The sequence below is a fragment of the Mesocricetus auratus genome, unplaced genomic scaffold (genome assembly GCF_017639785.1).
Source record: "Mesocricetus auratus isolate SY011 unplaced genomic scaffold, BCM_Maur_2.0 Super-Scaffold_100676, whole genome shotgun sequence".
Taxonomy (NCBI): Eukaryota; Metazoa; Chordata; class Mammalia; order Rodentia; family Cricetidae; genus Mesocricetus; species Mesocricetus auratus.
This window is the reverse complement of record NW_024429266.1, coordinates 1,173,551-1,199,316: the sequence shown is the minus strand read 5'-3', so window position 1 is coordinate 1,199,316 and position 25,766 is coordinate 1,173,551. Positions and strand designations below refer to the sequence as shown.

Here is a 25,766-nt window from a genome sequence, read left to right as displayed (position 1 = left end):
ATAGATTTTCTTTAAGGGCAATGAGATTACACAACAGCAACAATAAGAAAGCCTAAGGAAGATGATACAGAGTCTGCTATCTGACTCTAAAATGAATTGCTGGGTAAGTCGGTTATCCCCTGAATAAGGATTTGTTCTTGTCAGGTGCGATTACCCTAGTTTATAATTCCTTACGTCACAAATTATTTGAAATGGGTTTTATGCCTGCAAGAGAGCAAAACTTCCTTTTAGGCCCAAACTAGAACCCAAACCAACGGGTAAGCAGGGCTGCTGATGTGAGCCGGTCCGTGTTTCCTTCTACCAGTACCTACTTGCTGGATTCAGATTCAACTTTCATTATTCAACACAGTCTTATTAAGAACTGACTATGTGCCCAGGTGTCTTTCTGCTTGAATATTCAGAAGTTAGCCTAAAGACAAAATGACATGTTTAAAAAACAGAAAGACCTATGGTTTGTAATGGAAGGAGAGAGAAGATGCCTGGTCTCAAGCTCCAAGAGAAAAGTAGGTCACAGAGAGTTATGTGAGAGTCAGCTCTCTTAGGCTACATGGTCAAGAAACTTCTGGGTCTAGTAGCACAGCATAACTTTCAGTTAACCAGTGTTCAAACAGACAGAGAAAGATATTGCTTCCATGATACTGTATAAGGACACCATGGAAATAAGAGAGCCATGGCGAAGTATGGCTAAATATCCAGAGACAGATGGGGGGGGGCAGGGAGGGAGAGGGGAAAGAAGGAGAGAGAAAGGAGACAGAGAGGTAGACAGAGAGACAGAGAGAATAACAGGTACATGAGCTAATGACCTGATGCTTCCCCTTTAGGGCGTTTGCAAAATCCAGACATGAGAAGTAGTAAATATAATCCCAGCAATGAACCTACTGCTCGTGACATTGGGCCCATCATGTTTCAAAACATTATTTGAATCTGGCATAGCCAGATTGGAGATTTGAGGGTTCTCAGCTACTTAGTTGGGTTCCTCCTCAAATTTTAAAGTTATACAAATCTTTCATGCTAAATATTCACCACCTCCCAAAAATCAGAAAACACCGTGCCAAGAAGATAAGAATTAGAGGCTATCACCTTCTAGAATCTGAGCCCTGATAGTTCACAGGAAAAGCAGCCTTCAAATATTTGTATTCATCTAACCACCCCCAGTCTTCCTACTTTCTCCCCCATCTCAGGTTGTTATAGCAGGGTAACAGAGGTCCAGAATGTCATCAGACGAATAGTATCAGGTTCTGTGGACTTGCCACTTTCTCAGTGTCTCCTCATCTGAAAAGTCATGTTAACCAGTTCTATAGTTCTGGTTCTAGCCCCCAGCCTACACCAGATAAGGATAGGGTAAATGCAAGAGGTATCCACTTACCAAAAGCAGAGTCAGACGGACAGTCCACAGACATGGGTTCAGTCTGGCTCCTTGGTTCTGTGTTCTACTGGGAAAAGGATGGTTTTATTAGTAGATGAAGAAGAATGCCCCTGCCAACTATGAGCTTCCAGGAGCTTGGAAAGTGGACTCAGGCAACATTAGCCTGAGGCAGGGATGGTGTGGACCCCATGCCATCTTCTAGCCAGTAGTCAGATAGTGAGAAAGCCATGTTGTGTCGTGCAATGACTTTCCTCCCATCACCTCCCAGGTCTTTAGGACTCTTAGTAAAGGTGTCCCCTGGTCTCTGCTTTGTTGTGGAGTCCAGGGAAACGTCTGCGCCTGCGTCTGTCACTCTCCTCACCACATCAGCTGTGACCCAAGCAAGATTAGAGACCTTGCCCAGCTGACCCAGGCAGAGGCAGGTGTAGACTTTGACACAGCAATAAAAGAGGATCACCCCTGCACAATGATCTCAGAGTCACAGAATGGAGAGAACCCCAAAGAATAACAAATGTGTAGTTAAGTCATTGCAGACTGCTTAGAAACTGAGATGAAATCTGACTTCATCCCCAGAAACAGAAAAGTAAAACACACCACTGACATGATGTTGAGCTCCTCAGGCACATACACTATAGACACTGAAGGAAGTAGTCACACAGAGTATATGTGTAGCTGAGTCCTCAGGCCAATACACTGAGAAGTCGGGGAGACTGTGCCAGAGAATGCTGAATAATAAAAACTAAAGAAAAGTAACCAGGTTGTTTATGGTATTTATGCTGTGATTTCAAAGTGCTAATGTGTGTATAGGGGGAGGTGTGTGTGTATGTACATATATATGTACGTGTGTGTAGGTGTATATGTATATATGTGCATTGTATGTGTATATATAGTCATATATGTCTGTGTGAGTATGTGTATATAGAGCATGTGTATGGATGTGTATATATGTATGTGTGTATATGGATGTATATTTGTGTCTATAAGTACACATGTGTATATTCATGTATGCACATGTATGTGTGTAAGTATGCATATGTGTATAAGTGTATGTTCCTGTATGGGCACAAATAATATTCAAACAGCTCTAATACATACAGCCCTTTACTGTGCTGAGCAAAGACAGCAGACAGAAAATGGTTTAAAGCTTTACTTGAAGAGAGCCATGAGTAACCAGCAGTAAGGCACTATGCCTTTGTACTGCAATCTCTGGGAATGCTGTCAGGGATAAACGGCATAGTTAGATCTTTCCTTAGCCCTGCACATATTCCTTTCATGTGTTTTTTCATGATTCACTGTCTTTTAGGGGTTCCCACCTCCTACACTAAAACACGGAAGAGCTCTCTAACACGCCCAAGCATGGCTAAAATTGTGTTGGCAGGACTTGCCCAACACCTCCCTTGTTAAACCATTTAGGAACGTAATCTACATTCCTAGATATAGGCCCCGAGGTCTATTCCCTTATTGGCCATTTATTTCATAGCTGGACACCAAGATCTAGCTATCACAACATCAAGGTCCAACAATCAAAATTCATTATTTGGCTACACAGGTCCAATCAGGACTTAGCTACTTACCCTAGCACAGACTCCCCCTTTTCTCCTTAAAAACCACTCTTGCAGACACATGCTGCGGCCTTTTTCAGATCCAGAGTCAGCCCCTCTTCCCTGACTTGTTCCCTCTGGGGTAACCCATTTCCTTTTTGCTGGGAATTTCTGGGTGTGTCCTATGTCGATTCTAAGACCCTTCCAACCACTCCATGTTCACTGTTGATTAGAGTGTACCTGAAGTCAGGATCTTAGAAGGAGTCAGATCTGGGAACTTTGTTCTTAGAGAGGGCTGACCTCTGAGAAGTAGATCCATTCTGTACATCTCAAATAAGCCATGGTATTCAGATATTCACTCAGCAGACACAATGGCTAAGCATGAAGTTGGGGACTGTCAGACCAGGCCGTGTGTGTGTGTGTGTGTGTGTGTGTGTGTGTGTGTGTGTGTGTGTATGCGCGCAGCCGGTTCCCAGAGCCCTGCCGCACCTCAGTGCACACCGGCCTTTCTTGCCACACAGTGTGAATCACATGTTTCACTGCTCATCACCTGACATCTTGCACATGTCAGCAGGGAGGTGGAAGCGGGAGCCAACAATGCAGGCCGACTTCCCTTTCCACTCTTCTTCCAGCACTCTCTTCAGGGACTGTTAGTGGCTTGTATTACAGAGTCTGGACTCTTCAAAGAGGAAACAAGGTTTACGTGTGTCAGGACATGAATGGTCTTGGGGTGTCAGTCCTGGAGGTGTATGAGCAGGGTAGATAGGCGGAGGCAGACTTTAGGAAGTGATAGAATGGTCTCCCGGAAAGATTTCATTTGATTTGTCCCTGCTTCTCTCTTCAATTTCCTTCTGTTCAGCCCAGTTATCTCCTGGCTTCCTGGGGTTCCATCTCAGCCAGCCCTGCAGCAATGGCCCTCACTGGAAGGGCGCCAACATCTTCCAGTAGGATGCTTCCATTTGGTGGCATGGTTTTACAGGTAAGAAAGGCCCCTTCCTTTGTGCTATGCATAGCTGTCTGCTTGCTCACTCTGTGAGGCCAGTGGCACCCTGCTGGGTAAAAAAAAAATGGAGCTTAGGGCCTGTAACCTAAAGCCACATTTGATAAATGAGTGACAAAGTCTGAATCAAAGGCAAATGAGAGAGATGGGCATTTGGGTTTTCTTGCAATGAGGCTACTCACTGCATTCTTTGGCAGGTATGTCTTGTGTTTGTTTGTTTGTTTGTTTGTGGATCTATTTAGTGATTGTAGCCAACACCCACACAAAGAAGGCTGACCGTTGGGAAGCTCTGGACTTATGTTTCAGCACAGTTAATCTCTATGCTATCCTAATTCTCTTTAGCTGTTTGGAGCAGCTGTGGAACACACTCCAAGCATAGGGAGAGGGGTTTGCTGCCAAGCGGCTCCAGAGGCCTCTGCAAACCACAATCACTGAAGATGTTTCCCAGAAGGCTTTAGGAGTACAAATCTCTTTAATTAAAATGGGAAAAGCCATCATGAATGAAGTGAGAGGGAGTTGGCTGAGAGGGGAGGGGCCAGGGAATGAAGAGAAGAAATAAATATTTCACAAGTGTTTCCAAACACTGACTGTCCAACACCCAGTGGAAAACGCCACTTGATGGATGATATTTTGGGTTGGAAAGTGAGGCTAATTCAATGTAATGAGAGGTGAATGGGACTTCAGGCCCTTATCCAGCCACAGGAGACCCCTTACAAAAGAGCCTGCTCTTGCAGTCATTAATTTTTTATGAAGTTTAATAGGCCTGAGCCTAGAGACCTTCTGTGGTGTTGATTAGCTTCATATTTCTCTCATTAATGTAGAATCTGATTAGCTCTTATAAAAAGCATTTCATCTCGGGTCTACACGTGGCAGCTACATTGTTCCATGTTAGGAATTGTGGTTTGATTCACTCGAGGGAAGAAACATCCTCTGGGTTGAATGCAGTGGCCTCTCTGCCGCAAGAGAAGTCACAGGAGACCAGCTGTGGCTGGAGTTTTGCTGACTGGGAAGCCACTCTGTGCAGTTGGACTGTGGTAACTTGACTGGAGGACAACAGAGCCAATGCCTGGCAAAGATGACGGAGCAAGCATCAGCTAGAATACCAGTTAGGCCTGGATCCGAGAAGCCAAAACACTGCATGATGCGAACCAAGGGTATTTTTATAGAGATGAGTTCCTATGTCACTGTTCAAGCTGGCAGGAACTGCTTGCTGCCTGGCTTTTGATGTCAGCTATGAAGTTGTTTCAGGCCAGCCAGAGCAGCAGATACAAAAGAAAGCTGGCTGTGGATGAGAGGAGAGGGAAGCTGGGACATTCAGAGCAAGTATGAACCCATGAGAACAGCTTCTTCTGTTTGTTACTACTGTTAAGGCCGCAGAGGAATGACTATCTCCCTTTGCCATATCTTTATCTTTCAGACGAAAGCTGATGAAGGAGATCTATGGCTTCTCAGCGGATCAGAGCAATGTTGAGAGATTACCACAGTGAGGGTTACTATAGCGAAGGGGCCACCAACACTATGAATGGGCCACCATGGTGGGGAGCCACTCCAGGAAGGGGCCATCATGGCTTAAACTGCAAAGAATGAACATAGCTGCTCCCTTATTTCTGCCTTCCAAATCTTGGGATGCTTGAGGATCACACTTGCAGGGAAATGGATCCTGGAAAGTTGCCCAGAATGGTTTACTTGGCACAACACACAGCCAGTCCTGGGTAAAACATCAACTAGGATGGGATAATACCTGTGGTGCCCCATGGTGTACAGGGAGAGGACTCATGAGAAGGAGTTTCCGGAGGATGCAGTCTTCTGGAGAATTTAGGCTCAAATTTTTCTTCTGCCAGTCAAGCTCATGAGGTCCCCCCAAAAATGTCCAGGGCCAGAGAACTTTAACCCAAAACAACAAAAACAGCAGGGACACCAGGAGTCAGAAACCCATCCGTATGTTCTCTTCCAAGTCGGTCTTGTTTATTCCCTGCAACCTTCGTCCATCCAGAGAACAGCTTCATGGAGGAACAGGAGGTGTTTGGCCATCCCTGCCTCCCTTCAGCTTTCCACTGTCCCTGCTCCCATTCAGCAAGTGCCTGCCATGGGTCAGCCTACGCCTACTCATTGCTAAGCCAGCACCATCCCCTGACTGTCTCCCTTTCGCATATATAAGGTTTCCTTATTCCCTCTGCTTCATTAGTTTTTCCCTTGCTAGTTGATCTTTGTCACAAGCTTACAAACAGGCTATTACTATCTATCCCAAGCAGAGTGAAACCTTCTTTGCTGTGGACTCTATCTGTGATGGATACTAAGGACATTCATTCAACTTTACTGTCTTCTAACTGTGGAATTGATTGACAGCATACTCCTGGTGAAATTCAACATTCTTTTGTTCTTTGATTTTTCTAAAAATTGACAGCTTGATCTAGCTGGTGTCTGATCCCTCACTGAGACTAGATGAGGTGAAGTTTCTTCTTCTTTTTTTTTCTCCCCAGCAGGCAGCATGTGTTATCTATTTGTATCGTTTTTGGTAATGCTAGAAACTACTGATGTTCAAAGTCAAATACATGGATTCTTTAGGGAAAGATGGAAGGAAACCCATAGATTGGAAGAGATTTTAAAAAGCACAGTATTTTTAAGCTGGTAAACCTGAAATACAGTGGCTGGAAATATATACCTGATTGGTAAAATAATAAACATGAGGGTGATTAATTAAAATATCAGGACAATGCATGTGAAATGGGATGAGTCAGAGAGACTGTGGGATGGATAATATAGCATTCATTCACCCTACTAGAACTCGATAAGCCATATGTTTTTGTTGGGCTTCTATGTTTTCCTTTTATTTTAGAGTAAACAGTCTCTACTAACATGATGCCTGTTCTCTGTCAAACTAAACACAACCAGGTCTTCACCTCTCGCGCCCCACCCCCCCCCAGCCTGCCCAGTCGCTGGACCTGTCTGTCAATCAACTTGCAATTGTTAGACCTGTACTCCTGTCTCAGCCTCCTGTCACCCACCCCAGCTCTTGACACAGTTACTCAGTTCTTTCCATGTAAGCTGCTTTCCCCACTAACGACTGTCACCTCATTAATTTTGTTGATGTCCCTCTGGAATCACCTTTTCCTCTGTGTCCTCATCATCTTGGAAATCATATGGCCCCATTCCTTAGCATCTTTACCTTGATGCTATATTCCTTTGGTGATCTTACACAGTGGCAGTGACTTTAAACGATACCTGTATACCGACAGGAACTATCAGTTACCTCAAGTGGAACATTATACTAGAATACCCAAAAGCCTGCCTGCTCAACAGCCTCACCTGTGTGGCTAATAGAAACTCATTTAAGAGATCACCAAACCAAGTGCATATTCTCATAGGAGTCTGTCAAAGCTGTTTCTCTCACTCCCTGCTCATGACATCTTCATGCTTCCAGTTACCCAGGAAAACCTCTTAGCATCATGAAAGACTTCTCCTTGCTCTTTTATTCCTCGTCTCATCTAGAAGCAAGTCTTTCTGGTAGATCCAGCTCCTGCTTCTCATCTGCTACAGCCACCTATCTCTCACCCACATCGGGTACTTGACATCCTTCTTTCCTCCTCATGCCCCTGCACACAGGCTACTCTAATGACACTGGCCAAAAGAAGGCTCTTAAAATCAGAAATTAGTGTGTCCTCTCGATTCACTTTCTGCCTGTGGTGCAGAAGGAGTCACAGATCTTCCTTTCCATGTCACTCCTCTGATTGGGGGATGTCCTTCTGTATATATGTTCCTCTCATTGGTTGATGAATAAAACGCCGATTGGTGGGTAACCAGACAGGGAGACAGTCAGGTCTAGGGGACGAGGAGAATGCTGGGGGGAGAGGCAGAGAGGCTGAGAGGAGCAGCCATGTAGAGACTGGGAAGACAGGACATGCCAGGTGTTCTCTGGTAACCTAAGGCCATGTAGAAATTCATAGATTAGTAGGTATGGGTTAATAATCAAGAACGAGCTAGCCAGTAAGAAGCCCTAGCCATCAGCCAACAATTTTATAATTAATATGTCATTTATGTGTTTATTTGGAGCTGAAGGGCAGTGGGACCTGGCAGGACAGAAACACCCATGTTCATTTTTTCACTCGGGTCCTGCAAGATCCCCCTCAATACCCCTGCCCCATCACCCACCTTTGTAAGGAGTGCCTAGCAGCTCACACTTCTTGAACAGGCCCAGCACATTCCCCCTGAGGATCCTGGCTATCCTCTGCCCCTCTGCCAGAAGGACTCTTCCTCCGATGTCCGCATGCCCCATTTTCAAACTTTTAAGTTTTTGAGTGCTGCGCTCCTCTCAGTGAGCTGCCTTTTATATAAATCTTTATGTTCCGCAGAGCGTCCGAAACCAGGCCCGTCACTTTTGTGACGTTTGTAGGTTATCTTCCAACATAGGGAATCGTTTTACTAAGTCGCTGCACCGAGGGAGTGGCACCCTTCTCGCCATGCAGATAGGCCCAGCAGTGGCGGAGCTAATAATAGAGCTAATGTGTCTTTTATTCTCTGCTCATCCCCACGTGGTGCATCCCACCTAACGTACAACTGAAATGTGTAGGAAGCAACCTACTCGTCTTGGATTTCGTTTCTTTTCTTCTCCAGACTGTCAGGAAACAAAAGAATAGTCTTTATCTCGGATTTCTAAGAACTGATGCAAAAAAAGAAAAATAATAGATTCTACCACTTATATGTATGTAACCGACATGTTGTTTCTCTAATGGCTTGGTCTGTGATCTCTCAGCTTGCTCTTTCTGTTAAGACAAGCACACATTTAATGAGCGCTGCGCCCGTTTGAGTTCCCACAGAAGTGTGTCTAAGAAGGCAAATTGGACATTGTGATTGGAGACTGTGTGTCCCCCCCCACCACCTCAGGACTCATACTAACATATTATTAGTGAACAATGTTATTTAATTGCTAGTTATGCTTTTATTGTTTTACTTTTGACAGGTATGTAGTCCTGGCTGGCCTGAACTCCTTATGTAACCCAGGCTGGCCTCAGACTCATAGATGGTCCTCTTGACCTCCTCCCTAGTCATATGCTACCATTCCTCACTCGCTGATTAACTTTATTTCATGTAACTTGTCTCTTCATTTGGACATTATATTCTGTTTTATAACTTGTGATCTTTTTACCAAGTCCAAAAGAGTTTTTCTGTACAGTGGATTGTGATGAATATAGAAATATCTTTGTTGGCCTGTGATAAGGATGTTCTGTGGAGAACAGGGAAGGTGAAGCCATGTGCCAGAGAAACAAAAGGCATGCTGCCTAGCCTTGTTCCCCAGCCCAGGAACAATCGTACCTCTATTTCATGTCCTTCAATGATGTTTTTATCCTCCTTCGTGATATTTTTGTCTTACTGTAATCTTTAACCTGCCTCTCTTTGTTCACTTTCAACACATGGAATAAGTTTAACAGATGCCTTTCATGTCCCACACCTCCTCTGCTATAATGATGGCACAGGTCGCTATGTAATACAACCCATGGCCCACTGGGCATGCTACTACAGGGAGCTAGCCTGTCTGTCTCATTTTGGATTTAGTTTAAACTAAACTTATTTTCTGACTCATGTTTTTGTTAGCGATTCTTAAACCAGATACTTATAAGGTGACTTCAACAGGGGCAAAACATCTCAAAGGAAAACCTTGGAGTATTTTCTGCTTTAAGGGAGGGGAGAGAGGATTTTCCTCTTCGTTTTTCATCCTCAAGCTCTGAGGAATAGAAGGGCTGCAGCTCGGCCTCCAGCTCCTGATGCATGGCTCTTTAATCTGTTCCTGATTCTGCATTTACTCTGTGTCTCTGGAAGGGATACACAGCTTGCTATAATGAATGACCCCAGCAATTTCAGCTAATGGCCAGAATTGAAACCTTTGATAATCCCAGGTGAATAATGTTGTCTCAACAGACTAAAGGAGTCTTTTACCTGCCTGACACAATGATAGATGTAATTAGTTAACAGGGACAGTCAGAGGTTTTAGTGGAGGCATTAGCAGAGATGGTTAGGGTCATTCTTAATTATGCAAATTCTCTGTCTTCTTCAGACAGAATACAAAAAAATAAAAAGAGTAAACACAGCTGGACAAAAAGATTTCAGGGAAAGCAAAAGCTACAGAAATCATCAGAGAAGTGATTATGCATCCCTCAGGCTAGGGAGGAGAGGAAGCCTCCCCTGTGAGACAGCCTCCACTTTTAGCCACAGCAGACAGCTAGGATGTCTGCTAAGAATGCTTGTCTTAAGACATGTCACCTTGAGCAGACATGACTGAAAAGAGCGTGATTGTGGGTAGATTTAAGAAGTTCCTAAGTAGCAGGCTGTCTCTCTAGGAGGACAAACACATGATGTCATCTTTGAGATAGAGGAGCTGGAGTGCCACCAGCTCAGCAGAGGAAAGAAGGTGAGAAGTGCAGAGAGAGAGAGAGAGAGAGAGAGAGAGAGAGAGAGAGAGAGAGAGAGAGAGAGAGAGAGTCCCCAGAACTCTACATATATGGTCATCTCTGAATCTAATGTCCTCTGACTTTTCTGCCAATCCAATTTGAGACCTTATGTGTTTCATTTCTGCTTCCCAGCAAATAGCCCCAACCGATGTCAGATCTAAGGGAAGGTGCGTAATTCGACATGTCATTAAAAAACAAGGGCTCTTTGCATCAGATGTGTTTATGCTTCTTGTAAGGCTTTGACACATCAATGGTTATCACCTGTGGTTGAGTAAAATCTTGGCATGAAATCAATTTGATGTGCAACACTTAGCAGCTTTCTTTAATGTCTCTGGATAAGATGAGACAGGGCTTGCATCCTTGAGGAGTGGCCATGGAGTGACCTGGGCCCATCCTCCATCCTGGCAAGGATCCACCTGGTACCCAAACATAGTCAAGAGAAGCTAGGCTCTAGATGTTAGGGGGATCACTAATGACGGGCTGTCAGGTGGGGTGGCTAATGCTAGACCTCCACTTTTTAGCTGCTTTTGCCATGCATTTTTGTTTTACTTCTAGAACAGGAAGGAAAATTTTTAAATATTAAAGAACTGACAACCAAAACAACAATCTATGTATTTATGTTTGTGTTTGCATATGTGCTTGCATGTGTGTGTGTGTGTGTGCATGTGTGTAGGCACTTGTACACATGTGTGTATATCTGTCTGGAGGGCAAAGGTAGATGAGAGCTATTTCTCTTGATTACTTTACACTTTAGTCTTTGAGACAAACTCTCTTATTGCCCCAGAGCTTATCAATTCAGTTAGGCTATCTGGCCATCAATCCCCAGAGATCTTCCCCAGCACTGGGATGATAGACACCTACTGCCAGCCTCAGTTTTTTGTATTGATGCTGGGGACGAAGCTTACAAATGTAAACATCTCCCCATCCTAAAAGTATAATTTTAAGAGACATAAACAAATACATATTGGATCTCTGTGAGGCAGGATGTGGGGAGAGTAGTAGCCTTGAGGGTCTGTTTCCTGGGCTTCATGCTTGTTCCCATCTTTCTTTTCTAGTTGTGTGGCCTCATGGAAGTTATTATAGCCCCTGAGAGATTATAAGCCTATTTGAGGATTGAGTGTGGCAGGTTTTCACACTCTCAGATACCAAAGCAGATTTTCACAGTGGTTAAAAAATGTAAAGTTACATTAGAGACTATTGGCTCTTCCATCTCTGTCTTATGTGAGAGTACTACTCTCTCAGTTTCTCGTGATGCCTTCCTTCTGTCTCACCTCCCCATGATAGTGAGACTTCTGTAGGGTAACTACAGATTTCCCTGTTACTTTGGGTCTTCATTTCTGAAAACTTTAGTCATAGGGAATTCATTAAGAAGACCTGTATGCTTCTCTCTAATTAATCTGTCTACTGCTGGAGGCTGGAGGAGTCTTTACCATCAACCTAATGATGCATTAGGAAAGAAATTGGACGTCACTACTATTCAGTTTGAGACATTGTCATCATTCTATAAGATATCTGTTGCCAGAGACTCCACAGCTTTCTCTCCTATGCCCCCTGACCAAGACCAGTCTTCATCTAAGGATTTGATTGTTGTAGACATGCCATATGCACTTTTTGTGAATGGGTTCTTTTACTTAGCACCATATCATTGAGGTTCATCTGTGTTGTAGCTTGGAACTGTATCTCATGCTTTTTTAAAGTTAAATATTATTCCATTGTATTGCAATACCGCCTCTTTAAATGTATAGTTTGATGGACATTTGGGTGTTCTCCTTTTTGTTGGGGGGGTGGCGTTTGTGAAGGACAGATGCTAATTTTGTAAACAGATGTTAGGATTCACTAAGTGACCTAGGCTCACATATTCCCTACACTGTGGATAACTGAAGAGCATCCTAGGATTTGCAATGCCACCTGGGAGACTGATAGAGATGCATGCCCTCAAAGTCTATCTCAGTTTATTTGAGTGAGAAGCTCAGGGTTGGGAGAAGCTATGGTTTAAGGTTTCTAGGTAACTGTAAAGTTGCTAGAGTTTCAGAAACATAGCTTGAGTCTGTGTGGAATGTTCTGTCTATCAAATGGTAGGATCTGAGGGCTTCTCCTTTAGACTAAGCCTTTTTGCCATGTTCGTTTAGCCCAAAGTGTCTGAAAACAATCAGACTAACATACGTGGGCATGGAATCCCTATCAAGACTACATATTTCTCTGGGAAGGTTTGGTGTAGGAGAACCAGAGAATTCTGTCAGTTTTGTTCTACTGTGTCTCTGTCCCCTGTAACAGTACCTGGCATGTCACACATCCTCAGCAAGCATTTATTGAATTAGTAAATGGCCATTCCTTGCCTATCAGATACTACAGTGCACTCACAGCTAACAATTAAAAAAATCCTCCTGTAAATGAGCTTATGCAGAAAGATGGTGCATATCATAAAAAGTATAGGCATTTTACAAGGAAATTCATTACATAAATGGAGTGAGTAGATCTTTGGCATCCCCCTGTGTCTCTCAGTTCTTTTTCCCTGAATTTGTGAATCTACCTTCTCTAGTTCCCGCAAATGATCAACTCCCCTCTCTTCAGTGCACAACAATGTTCTCAACAACAAACATACACACACACATACACACATACACACACACACACACACACACACACACACACCACCTGATATTAAAACTTACCAATGAAGAGTTAAGACAGACCAGATGAGTATAATCTCAGTTTTGTTTCCCAAAGGGAAGAATTCTATTTGCCCAATTGGATTGGTACTCTCATCCAAGTCACCTTCTGCTTTGGTCAAGGTCATGTAACCTCCATGTTATAGCAACTGCTGCCTCTGCCTATCCTAACCATGGGGTCAAGGATGGAAGATGTTAAATGAAAACCAGAGAGACATAGAATACACAAAATGCCTGCTACTTTATGTCTTTTCATCAATTAACAGCTTAATTAAATATTTTTTGAAACTGTTTGGCACAATAGTCTCTGTGCCCTATGTACCCTATGTTATGAACATTAGGTAATAAGAAACAAAAACAAAACAAAACAAAAAACTCCCTGTGTCTTCCATGGAGATGGCATGCAGCTTAAAGGTTGAAACCTGAACTTAGGAACCATAACCTGCATGTGGCAGTTAATTGTGTGAGAATTGGACAGTAGCTGTTAGTATGGCCTGTTATCATCAACACTGAAGACCATGGCCATCTTCAGTCAACCAACCCCCCACTCAGATTTCCTCTGTGAAGACCTAATCCCTCCTGTCGATAGCCTTTCTGTCTTTTTAAGAGTCACCTTGGCATGCTTTCATTTCCTCCTTGGAGTCATCATGACTGTGTACTCTCTGCAGTGGGTGTTGTGTGAGAATGTGGTGATTGTCAACTCAGCTGCAGGTACAAGGTCTGACATACCTGTAACCACTCTGAAGAATCTTCTGGTTTGCATGGCATGATGTTTATGAAACCTACTACCTGTTATGTTGTCTTTTCCTCTGCATCTTTGTGCCTCCCCTGGGTTTTCATGAATCTTGGCTTTGACACGGCAGTTGGGAAAGCATGTGTTTCCATATACCATGTAATCTACTACTGTGTGTTTTCTCAAGTCTTTTTTTTCTGAAATGGAAAGTAACCAACACTAAACCCTCAAATGTCTTGTGGAGCTTACAAGAGGCAGTGTGAGGGGAGGCTTGACCTTGTGTGTGGGTCCCCTCCGGGTTATTGCTGTCTGTGTCTGAGTAATATGGGAAAAGGCAGATTAACAGGGATTAAAACAGAAAAGGACAGATTAGCAAGTACTAAGTTATTGGAAACCTTTTGCTAGCTTAATTTTATTTTTCAAACTCAAAAATATCTCTCACAGGAAATAACATTTTGTGCAGTGCTGTGAGTATACATGTTATTTAATAATCAGGATGGTTGTCTTAAGTTTATTAGGTGGTATAGACAGGACAGATTTTAGAAAAATTGCAAAGGGGGAACTTCTTGAGAGGGTAGTGCAGTAAGTAAGAGAACTTGGCAAGCAGTGAGGAACAGGTTTGGGTTTGGCACTCTCTGTGGAGCTCACTCTGCTGTCCGAAGCATCTGTGTCTGGTTAGCTCAGTAAATTGCAGGGCAATGCCAGAGACTTCAAGGTCATGAGTTTAATGCCCTGGTGGACTCCTTGACTTTGCTCCTGTGCCTTGGCTAGGGATTTTGTGTTCACTGCCATCTGTTTCAGACATGTGCATGGGCTCTGCAAGGGACTGGACCGCAGAGTCTATGGGAGGTATTGAACTTAATAGCATATCTGAACCAAAGTCTTCCTCAAAAACACCCAGGATATCACTCATCATCATAGGTGGTTACCTATGAGCCTGTTCAGTGCACACACACACACACACACACACACACACACACACACCAGGACATTGTTTCTCTCTCTACCTCAAAAATGTACAACACTGGTCTCAGGAAGAACTGGTTGAAACAGTAAGCATGCCGGTACTGCTCAGTCCCACTGTGGAGTGGTCCACCAGGCCAAGTGGCTTTGGAAATGGCCATTGCACTCCCTTGCCTTCTTTGCATGCAGAGACCGGCAGCAGTTTCATTAAGGTGAGGCACCCAGAGTGTGGCCAGTTCCTCCTGTGGATACACACTCTGGGTCATCAATCAATTCTCATTTGATTCCACAAAGCCCCTTTACTGAAAAACATCCCAGGCCTCTCCAATGGCTGTGGCTCCTGGGACACTTCTGATTAATACCAATCAGGTTAATGGCTTAGCTATAGTTAATGGTGCTTGCTCTGTAGCTGCAACAACAAAAATTAATAGCAAATCCTCCATTCATTTTTGCAAATCAGAGGAAAGGGACACAGAGGGCCTGACAAGCTCTAATCTTTATGATTTAATGGAATCGTGTTAGAGGACACAGACCTTGGAGACTGGGAAACTGAAAAGATTCACTGTCATATCCCTGGTTTTAAAGATCTGAGCTCTTTCTAATACTCTGTCAACAGCTTTCTGTCACGCGGCTTTACAGGACAGGACAGCCTTGGTGACAAACCATCAAGAGGAAGGATTTGGGCACAAGTGGATCATTAGTGCTGCGAACACACGTGAGCTTCATCTCCATGGAGGGGGCACAGCCTCGGCAGGCATCTTACCATAATGAGCTCGTCAGTGTCTTCCAGGCATCAGATGAGTCACTTTTGTCTCCACAGGTGACCTTTATCAACTCAATGTCACAGACATTCCAAATGCTGAAACAGTCAGTCTCAGAAAGTCCTTGGGACAAGGAACTGGGGCTTTTTGTAGCTGAATCACATATCACAGGCCACCAAATGTCAGACATCAGCACAGCCTAAAAGTGTGCTCCAAGAATCCCAGGGACACATAGCATTGAGGGTTCCCATGCATCCAGAAGCTTGATTACAGGGAAGGTTAGGGTTAGGGCAGCTACTGCTAGTGAGAGCAGGAGGAAGAAGAAACCCTGTGCGATTAGGGACTCGGACCTAGGCTGGAGTTAAGACGTATACAGGGATGAGAGGAGACGCACACAGGACTCCATTAGCCTCTTGTTGAGCTGTGGACTTAATCTATATTTTAGGGAGTCCATAGCAGTCTGGCAGCCAGCAAACCTCCATTGTGTAGGTATTTCATCTACTTTGAAACCTTCCATCTTCATATAAGGAAGCTTTTAAAACTCAGAAAAGGAAAGAAACTTGCAAGGATGAAGAAGCAAACAAAATCCTTAAGTCTCCAGATGCTCTGGAAACAGGATCACATAAACAGTGTTGATGGTGGGAGAGAGGTGACTCTTCCCAGCCAAGCTGCCTGCAAGTCATACTGTGGGCTCCAGGGACGTGGCTCTTGTGAGTTGGCACCCGTGGTAGAGTGGGGATTTTGGTAACACGTCTGCCTCTGAGTCATCTATGCTCCTATAACCCCTGACCCTTATTCTCCTATAATCCCAGCAAACTCACTGGTTCACTAAACCAAGCTTGGGTGGAGTCGTTTCTTTGGTCTGAGATACAGGATACTCAGGAGGAGTCAAACCCATAAGAACACTGTAGCTTGATCTGCAGCTTGGTTGGGGATTCCAGTTCTTATTTTGGAGGGGAGAGAGACAAAACTCAGTCCAGGAGGCAAAAGAAAAATGAACTTTGAGTAAGAGCAAAACAGCTGGTAAAGAAGTAGGGATTATAGGCAAGGAGAGCAGTGAGGTTTGCTCCTACAAATAACTGGGTAAACAGGATAAACCCATCATGGGGGACAGAAATAGCCGTCCCAGCACAGGCATCAGGTACTTTGGCTCAGCAGAAGACTCAGTATCAACTAGATCTGCGTCTGAGGCAAGGTTCCTGCCTTGGCCAGGGGAAGAGTAGAATCCAAGGTTAAACAATCTCAAGCAGGTGCCAAAAATGTGCAGAAGTGTGGAGTGAACACGTCCTATTTTTCAGAGCTGATGGCCAACTCAGTTGGGTTAAGAAACACAGGGCATTCCTGACCCATGCCTTTTAGCCTTTCAGTTCTTTGAGGAAGTTCCAGAGAAACCCAGCTGAGCACCTGCCTTCATCATTCTTTGCCTCCAACTCCTCTGAGATGTGAGGAAGCTCCCACCTCCATGGAGCCATTTCCCGCCATTCATGCCTTCCTCACCATGAGGGACTGCATCCCCTCCCTCAAACTGTGATCTGAAATAAATACATCTTCCTTTAACTGGCTACTAGTCAGGTAGTGTTGAGCTCCAGCCCCCCACGGGGTTCTCTGTGAGTTGCTTGTCAGCCGATAACCACAGGAACATTCTGTTTTCTAGTTCTGGCTTCCAGCCCCGGTCTTACCCCACTGGTATCAACCTCTAATTATGAAAACACGAACTCTTATACCTGGGGTTTTTCCACTGTGCTGTAAGTCTGTACATAAGACTGCTCCCTCCCTCTTTGCAATAAACACACACATACACACAGACACACACGCACTCTTAGCACAAACAGCTAGATGTCTTGTCTTTCATTTAAATCTCCAGGCTCTCACCTGATACGTTAGACTTGTTCATGGTGCAGGTGCCACAAGGTGCTGGTGACAGCAACAAGAGACGCGACCACCACGACACATTTGTGTCATCCTGTCCTCCAGCTGCTAGCTGTGTGCAGCTTTGTAAACTAATGTACACTGAGCAAAGATAAAGGTTATCCTGTCACATGAACCATGTATCAGTGGCTAAACCGCCACAAGTAGTTCACAGAAAGAAGCATACTTGAAAGCACAGAATAATGACTTTCCACTCACTCTGTAGACCATGCCTTTGGACATCACTGGCCCATCTTGGAGCACTCAGCCCCAGGCTTACTTGGTAGAAGGAAGAGCCTTAACCCTGGTGTGTTTTACACAATGCCATACAGCTATGCTGTACCTAGCGTTTCCTTGTGCACATGAGCTCTTCCTGCCACTGCAGGAAGCCTTGCCAGGGGCGGGTAGACTGAAGGCTTTCCATCAGTTATGATGAGTTGGGGTGGGACAGTGGCAGGGCAAGTTCTCTGATGGGACCAGTCTTCCAGGTTTCTGGCTTTCAAATGTCCCCACAACATGAACAATCAAGGTTCCTCACAGCAGACATTTCTGGCATGATACTGATATTTTCAGGCAGTGCAGTGTTTGGGGGTCTTCAAATGCATCTCACAGGATTGCCACAAATGTCAACCATTCCCTTCTTACTGGTGGGCAGCACAAGATGCAGAGCTCAATGCTACAGAAAGTAACAGGGGACATCAGAAACTGTGATGATAATTATTATCTTCAAGAACAACTGGAAATAAAGAAGAAAATGAGAGCTAAACCTCCAGACCCATAGGTGTCTGTCATTGTAACCCCAGGCGCCTGCGTTTGAACACTTTGGTTCCCAGCTGTTAGGGGAGGTTGAGGAACATTGGAGTTTTGGGATGGTTGGCCATAGTGTGTCACTAGGGATGAGCTTATAGGTTATTGCTGGCTCTGGTTCCAGCCCAGTCCCTTTCTTTGCTACCTGATATGAGATAGTGTAACAAGTCACATGCAAGTTTCCATTATGTTGAGCTGAAATAGAGCAATGCTTCTTGTCTGATATTCAGTTGCTGTAAGGATTGAGGCATTGTGCTGTCCTTCCCCTGTCACCTGGCAGAATGCACTCAGGCACCACCCCGGTCAGCCCATAATTGTGTAATCTAGGACCCCTTTAAAAGACAGACCCGCCCACTTACACTCTCTTCCCGCTGTTCCCCCGGGGCAGACAGGACTTTTCCTGTCTCCCTCTTCTCTTCTGTCCTCTCTCTGTCTCTGTGTCTCTTTACTTCTTTTCTCTTTCCTCCCTCCTCCCTCTGCTTTCTAATAAAACTTGTCACTTAAGCTCTATCTACCTGGTGTGTTTGTCCCTCCACCTCAGTCACCCTTGCCTGTCAGGGAATATGCCAAGGTTCCCCACATAAGACCCCCTCGAGCTTTATCCTACCAGTTGCAATGAGAACATTAACCAGTAGAGTTATCTTGTTCTTTCCTGTTTTGTATTCCAGGTGTGGGTTTCTCTAACTTTCAAAATATAGAAGTGTGAGTCTGGAATTTCAAGCCTTGAGAAGAGAAATGTCCTTCAGGATACATTGGAGCCAGCCTAATCTCAAATAATGGTGAGTCAGGATACAGTCCTCCATGAACAATTAGATGAGCAAAACCACACAGCTGGTCACTTTGATCCCTCATACGTAGACAGGACAACTTATGGCTTAAGGGTTTCCTTCATCCCTTGCCATATTCTAATGCAATTATATCATTAATCAATTATATCAAAGATGCAAAATCAGTAAAATATTAAAAAAAAACATTTCCTGCAATGCATCCAGTAGAGCTGGTTCTTTTCCATATCTGAACTATCTAACATCCCTCTGGTGCATGGGATTTGTCCTCATCCCCATTCATTAGCCAAACCAATGAACAGGAGTCCACAGGAACTCCAGTGTGAACCACAACTATTAAAACTATTAATAATAATTAGTATTTTGAATAAAAGATTCATCCATCCAGCAAAAATTTAATGAATTCCCATGATTTACTTAATACCTTCTGCATGGTTGCTTTCCTGACTGATTCAGAGAAATAAAACCAGAGAGACTCATGGAAGAAGGAAGCTTCCTTCCTCCTTCAACAGTATAGACTATCCGGGAATGCTGTCAAAACACCACCTTAGGGCACCTTGCTGCTTTGGGAGTGTAGCTCAGTGATACAGTGCCAAACCTGCTGATAAAGATTTATCTATAAAAATGCAGATACAAGTAAATGAGGAGAAAATCTCTGCCCTCCTCAGAGGTCCCCCAAGATAGAAACCCAAAGCATGGGGGAATGAACATCATCTCCCATCAAGAAATTTGTGTTACAAGACACAGGACTGGGAAGAAGCCCTGATGTGACAGTTTCCAGAAGAACGTGTGTCCCTTAATCACCTAATCCTTACATGCCTCATTAACCCTCTTAGACCCCTTTATCAGTTCCTGACTCCCAGGTCCTGGAGGCCTCCAAACTAGTTATGTCCATGTGTGGCTTATTGTGCAGCAAATCTCTGCAGTGTGTCTGCTAATTACAGACATTAATTATAAGGGAGTACCAGGAGGTTACACCCATTCTGAAGTTCACCAGAGCTCACCTTAAAAATCTAGGAGGGGTGAGGAACATCTAATAACGAAAGGAGCTTTGAATGCCAGAAGCAAAGGCAGGTATCTTGCTAGTTTGTTTAAATGGATGTGCATGAGAGCTAGACATAGCCAGAATCCTCCGAAGATTTTCATCTTAAGGGTCAGGATAGGTTTCATATTGCAGGCTGTGTCTACAGATGGGACTTAAATAACTTTAGATTGGGGATGAAAAAAGGATTAGACTCAGAAATAAGTGTGGTAGTTTGAATACGAATGGCCTCTGTAGGCTCATACATATTCTCTCTCTCTCTCTCTCTCTCTCTCTCTCTCTCTCTCTCTCTCTCTCTCTCTCTCTCTCTCTCTCTCTCTCTCTCTCTCTCTCTCCCCTCCCTCCACTTTGTAGTTGTAGATCAAGATGTGATCTCTCAACACTTTCTTCACTCCACCACAATGGATTTGAACCCTCTGAAACTTTCTTTTACAGGTTGCCTTGGCCACGGTGTTTTATCACAGATAAAGAGAAGCAATTAAGATAAAAAACATAACCTATGGACACCTTTAAAAGCATTCATTCCCATTGCACTCAGGGTACTCAGTTCTGGGCCTGGTAACACTAATACACACCAGCTAATTGTGCATTTACAACATGTGTGATATTATTCTACCCCACCTTGTAGAAAGCCAGGTCATCAATGACCTGCAGAAAAGAACTTTAGGAAAAAGTGGAGCAGAATTAGTGAGTTTATGATACAGACTTGAGAGGCAGTATATGCCTGAGGTACATGTGGACAAGGAAAGAGGTCTTCTGTACAGTGAAGGATTGAAGTATGTCGCTGAGATGGTGTAGACTTCTCAAGAGTGAGGCCAACCCTTACTTATCCTGACAATGGCTACACTGTGTGCATGTGTCTCTTGGAGTTAAATTTACTTAAAATGCAGTTTGCAACCACATTCAAAGAGTAAGCAAATTGTGAAAATTAAGTAAAGTGTTAGAATGAAGTAAAATATAAGTTGGTTTACTTATTTCTCATATCTACAAGTATTTCCCTTTGTAAATGAAGTGTGATGTGGCCTCATGAGATGCTCTGTTCAGGTGTATGAAAGAAAGAGGGTGTTGAGGTCACATTACTCTGATCATAAACAAGCTCAGTTCATTTGTTCTTCACCACCTTTGTTGGAGATGTCTCTTGGCAAAAGGAGTAGTGTCTCTCTCTGTCAGCATCCTTAATTTTGTCAATTATGTTAACAATTTTTTCCAAATACAAACCGGATCCTGGCGTAAGAGGTCTTTTTCCTTCTTATGTTCCCTTAGTTTGCTCTGGCTTGGCATTTAACAGATGAATAAATAGAAGCTCAGTAAAGCAAATTGCTAGAAAATGTCTAAGTGCCAAAAGTGACTCTGGACTCAACTTTCAAATTCAGAATAACAAGAGCCCGGAATGAATGCTTTGTACTCACCCTCAACTGAAGGCCAAATGGCCAATGGAGGATCTGGGTGGATGGCTGAGAGTGAAACACTTGCTGTGTAAGTGTGTGGAACTAAGCTTAGATCTCTAGAGTAGGATGATCCCTATAGTTCTATAGTTGCAGTACTCTGAAGGCAAAGAGAAGGAATCCCTGGAGCAAGCTGGCTAGCGAGACTAGACAAGTAAGCTCTAGGTTTAATTGAGGAACTGCCTCAATGAATGAAGTGGTTGTTAATCAAGGAAGACAGTATTAAGCTGGGGCATGTATACACACACACACACACACACACACACACACACACACACACACACACACATTCAACAAAAGAAGCACAAGGTGCTACCCGACAGTGGCCTTTATAACAAGGACACAGCTGTGCCTGGATGTCTGCAGGGACTCTCCAGAGCCCACATAGACTCAGCCTCTCAGATAAAATGGCACAGTATTTGCGTACACCTTATTCCCCCTCCTTTTTCACAAGCTTTCAATCACCTCGGATTACTGATAAGACCTAACACAATATAGATGCTATGTAAAAAGCTATCACACTGTATTGTTGAGGGAGTAAAGAGAAAAGAACTTGTTTCTGTTCAGTACAGATGCTATTTTAAAAGAAATCACTTTCAACTCAGACTTTTAGGACTAGAGATACCAAGCTCACAGATATTTGAGGCCATTTATTTTTTTTATTACCAAGTAAGTAGGGCCATTCAATGATGATTAAAAGGTCAATTCATGGAAACAACATGGTAGTTTTAAAGAAATATGCACTAATAAAATCTCAAAATAAGTAAATGATATAATGTTAGACAGATTTACAATTACAGCTGTAAATTGACAGCAAGCAGGTCAGTAGGTGGAAAATATAAACAATATTGCCCCCATTATGACTTAAATGAGATTACCAAAATTGGAATGAAAGAGAGAGATCACTACAAATTCTACAGATATCAGGAAAATATAATTGTCAACTTTAAGTGAGCAAGTTAAATAAATCAATATACGTAGTACTTGATAAACGTCACCAAGACTGACTCAGGAGGTGATATTGTATCAGATTAGTAATACATGTATAGTAATATACAGTATATAATAATACAATGGTGGTTAGTGGTGTTTTATATATTTGTCAATGTTTTTATATGTAAATATGTGTGTATGTGTGTGCATTCATTAATGTTTTTAAACTAAGAAAGCTACCCTTCTATGTAGATTCACCTATAATTCTACCAAACGTGTAAGATAGAAATACTATCAATATTGAATTTAACTTTTGGAAAGTAAAGGAATCATTTCCAATTTATTTTTCTGCAGTACTTGCAACAAAGTCAAAGACACCACAGTGAGAAAACAGATATTGACAGCCCACTGTGTATGAATACAGGCTGAGACAATTGTGTGGGCAGGGTATCACTACACAATCCATCATGGCCTTTATTATCCTGCCTCAACCTCTCAAGTGCTGGGATAATAGGCATCTTCTACCATGCCCTGATAGATACCAGCATTCTTAAAACTTAGATACTGAATCTAATAATATACAAGAAGTACAATGCCGCATGACTGATTAATCTGATTCCAAAGATTTTGTTTTGACATAATGTTAGTTGGATGTGATGGTTTAATGTTGGTTGAATGTAATGTTAGAATCCAGACCAGATTCCTGCTCAGGCCACAATACCTGAGGTGGGCCCTTCTCCTCTTACAGATACTGTCAGAAACCTACCAGGTCCAATGTCTATGAACCTCTAGCTAACAGATGTCCAGGCACCAGGATTTCTCAACTGTGGAAGTAAGTTTGCAGCAAAGGGGTTATTGAGGCCACAAATCCTGCTCCCCACACCCTTCCCATCTTATTGCTTGGGAATCAGAGAGTCTACCTAAAGGTTCCTTCTATAAAACCACTTACTCAGAGCTATGAGATGATACCCCATTTCTTTAAGTGTCCTGATTCCTTTCTTCAACCCCCCTGTCATGCTGTTAAGTGTCTGGCCATTGTGTTAATAATTCTTCTAATAAATTTATTTCCCCTGACAATTCATCTCAGTGTCCCCCCTGAACTGAGAACTTGAGACCTTTCAGTAGGAATTTTTGAAATTCAAAAGGCAATAATAGTTTTAGTCTTAACAACAAAATAAAAGAGAAAATTACTTGACTATTTAAATAGATGAATACAAAGCATTTGTTAGCTTCAATGCGAGATAATCATAAAAGTTTCTACCAAGAAGGATGAATAAAGCTCATTACCAATAACATCCATTAACTCCACACTTAAGCTAAAGTGCTGTATATCTTTCCCTAAAATTGTTTTTTTCTTCTTCTCATCCTTCCTCTCTTTTTGATTCAACATTTCTAATTTTAATTAAAATATAGTTACATAACTTCCTATTTCCTTTCCTTTCTCCAACTCTTCCCAGGCCTCCCACTCCCTCTAAAATCCCTGGCTTTCTCTTTTAAATTACTATTGTTACACACATATATATGACCTTCAGTCCATCTAGTGTTGCTTACATGTAAATTATTTCAGGGCTGACCACTTGGTATTGGATAACTAGTTAGAGGGATCATTCCTGGAGGAAGACTACTTCTGCCACTTGATCTCACTATCTCCTAGTCACTTCGCTTATTTATCTCCTAGTCACTTCGCTTATTTAGACAGACATATTATTGAGGTATCGTGTGTGAAGCTTCTCTGTCATTTCTTGGATACACAATCTCACAGCAGATTTCTTGGTCCTCTGGTTCTTACGGTCTTTCTACCCTCTCTTTCTGGATGCTCGTTGGGCCATAGGAGTTGTATCATAGGTAGATCTACTGGGATGGGCACCATAGGAATGCCATTCTCTATGTTTGGTTGTGGTTTCCTGTATTGGTCTTTGCCTATTGCAAACAGATGCTTCTTTGGTAAGGGCTATGAACTAAACTTATCTATATCTGCAACTATTAGTGTGTAGAATGCATTTAGGAATCATTCTAGATTCCTAGAGTGGTCATGCCTTGTCTTAATCCTTGAAGCAGAGCAACAAGAGGAAAATGTTAGCCAGTTACATACTGGAAATGAAATATATACAACTTATTTTATGAATGAAGTTACTTTATATATATCTGATTTTATTCATTTGAAATTCTAGAGAAAATGTAATGTTTCAGAAGCAGGTGGGCAGTTTCTTGGGCTGGGATCAGGAGAGGCAGAGTTGGGGTGAGGAAAATACTTATACACTATATACTCAGTGTTACACTACAAAGGTGGAGGCTCTGACCAGTGCAAGTTATATCTCAAATTAGGAAAAAGTGCCCCTAAATATTAAATATCATCAGCAAAGAGAAAATGAAAATTGCATAAGACTCATTAGTAAACATGATTAAGAAATAACTCTTTAAAAATACAGCAAAGTATATGAAGAGGGAAGTCAACAATTAACAAAGATATAATAAACAAGATGTTATGTGAAGATCAAAATTCTCTGATAAAAAAGAAAATTTCAAGGTAACTTTGTGACAAAAAAGTTTTTTGGAAGTTAGTAACTAAAATGTTAAGACTGTTTTGGCAAAGCAAAGCCTTTATACATACATGTTCATCAATACATACTGGGAAGCACAGTGAGGTCATCAGTACACAATGAGAAACAGTGAGGTTATCAGTATACACTGTAGAGTGCAGTGAGGTTATCAGTATACACTGTAGAGTGCAGTGAGGTCATCAGTACACACTGGGGAGTGCAGTGAGGCCATCAGTACACAATGGGGAGTGCAGTGAGGTCATCAGTACACACTGGAGAGCACAGTGAGGTCACAGTACACACTGGAGAGCTCAGTGAGGCCATCAGTACACATTGAGGAATGCAGCGAGGCCATCAGTACACACTGGGGAGTGCAGTGAGGTCATCAGTACACATTGAGGAGTGCAGTGCAATCATCAGTACACACTGAGGAGTGCAGTGAGGTCATCATTACACACTGGAGAGCGCAGTGAGGCCATCAGTACACATTGAGGAATGCAGTGTAATCATCAGTACACACTGGGGAGTGCAGTGAGGTCATCATTACACACTGGAGAGCACAGTGAGGCCATCAGTACACACTGGGGAGTACAGTGTGGTCTTAGCCCAAGGGTGATCAGAAGTGCCCTGAAACAAGCAGGCCAGCTGGAAGACAGATGCCTGGTCAAGGATGAAGCCTGTGACAGGTGGCATTTTAAAGTAGTGGAAACAGCAGAAACAACAGATGATGCAGGATTGCTGATCCCATGCGATAAAAGTAATGATTCCTGAGCCACACCATTAATAAAAAATCAAATCCATATACTGAAAACTTAAACACAAATGTCAAA

General features: G+C 43.0%; 1 long non-coding RNA gene across 5 annotated transcripts in view; it reads left to right on the top strand.

Moving 5' to 3' along the window:
- LOC106022219 overlaps positions 1-25,766 on the top strand; it is a 374,747-nt gene that overhangs the window by 170,847 nt on the left and 178,134 nt on the right. For 3 of the 5 annotated variants that reach the window (XR_005874114.1, XR_005874113.1, XR_001197245.3), the window contains exons 3-5: positions 3,767-3,886; positions 15,332-15,430; positions 18,860-18,970. This is a non-coding gene — a long non-coding RNA (uncharacterized LOC106022219). Of the gene's footprint in view, positions 1-3,766; positions 3,887-15,331; positions 15,431-18,859; positions 18,971-23,144; positions 23,478-25,766 lie in introns of those variants that run through there. The other 2 variants (XR_005874111.1, XR_005874112.1) reach the window with 2 other exon arrangements.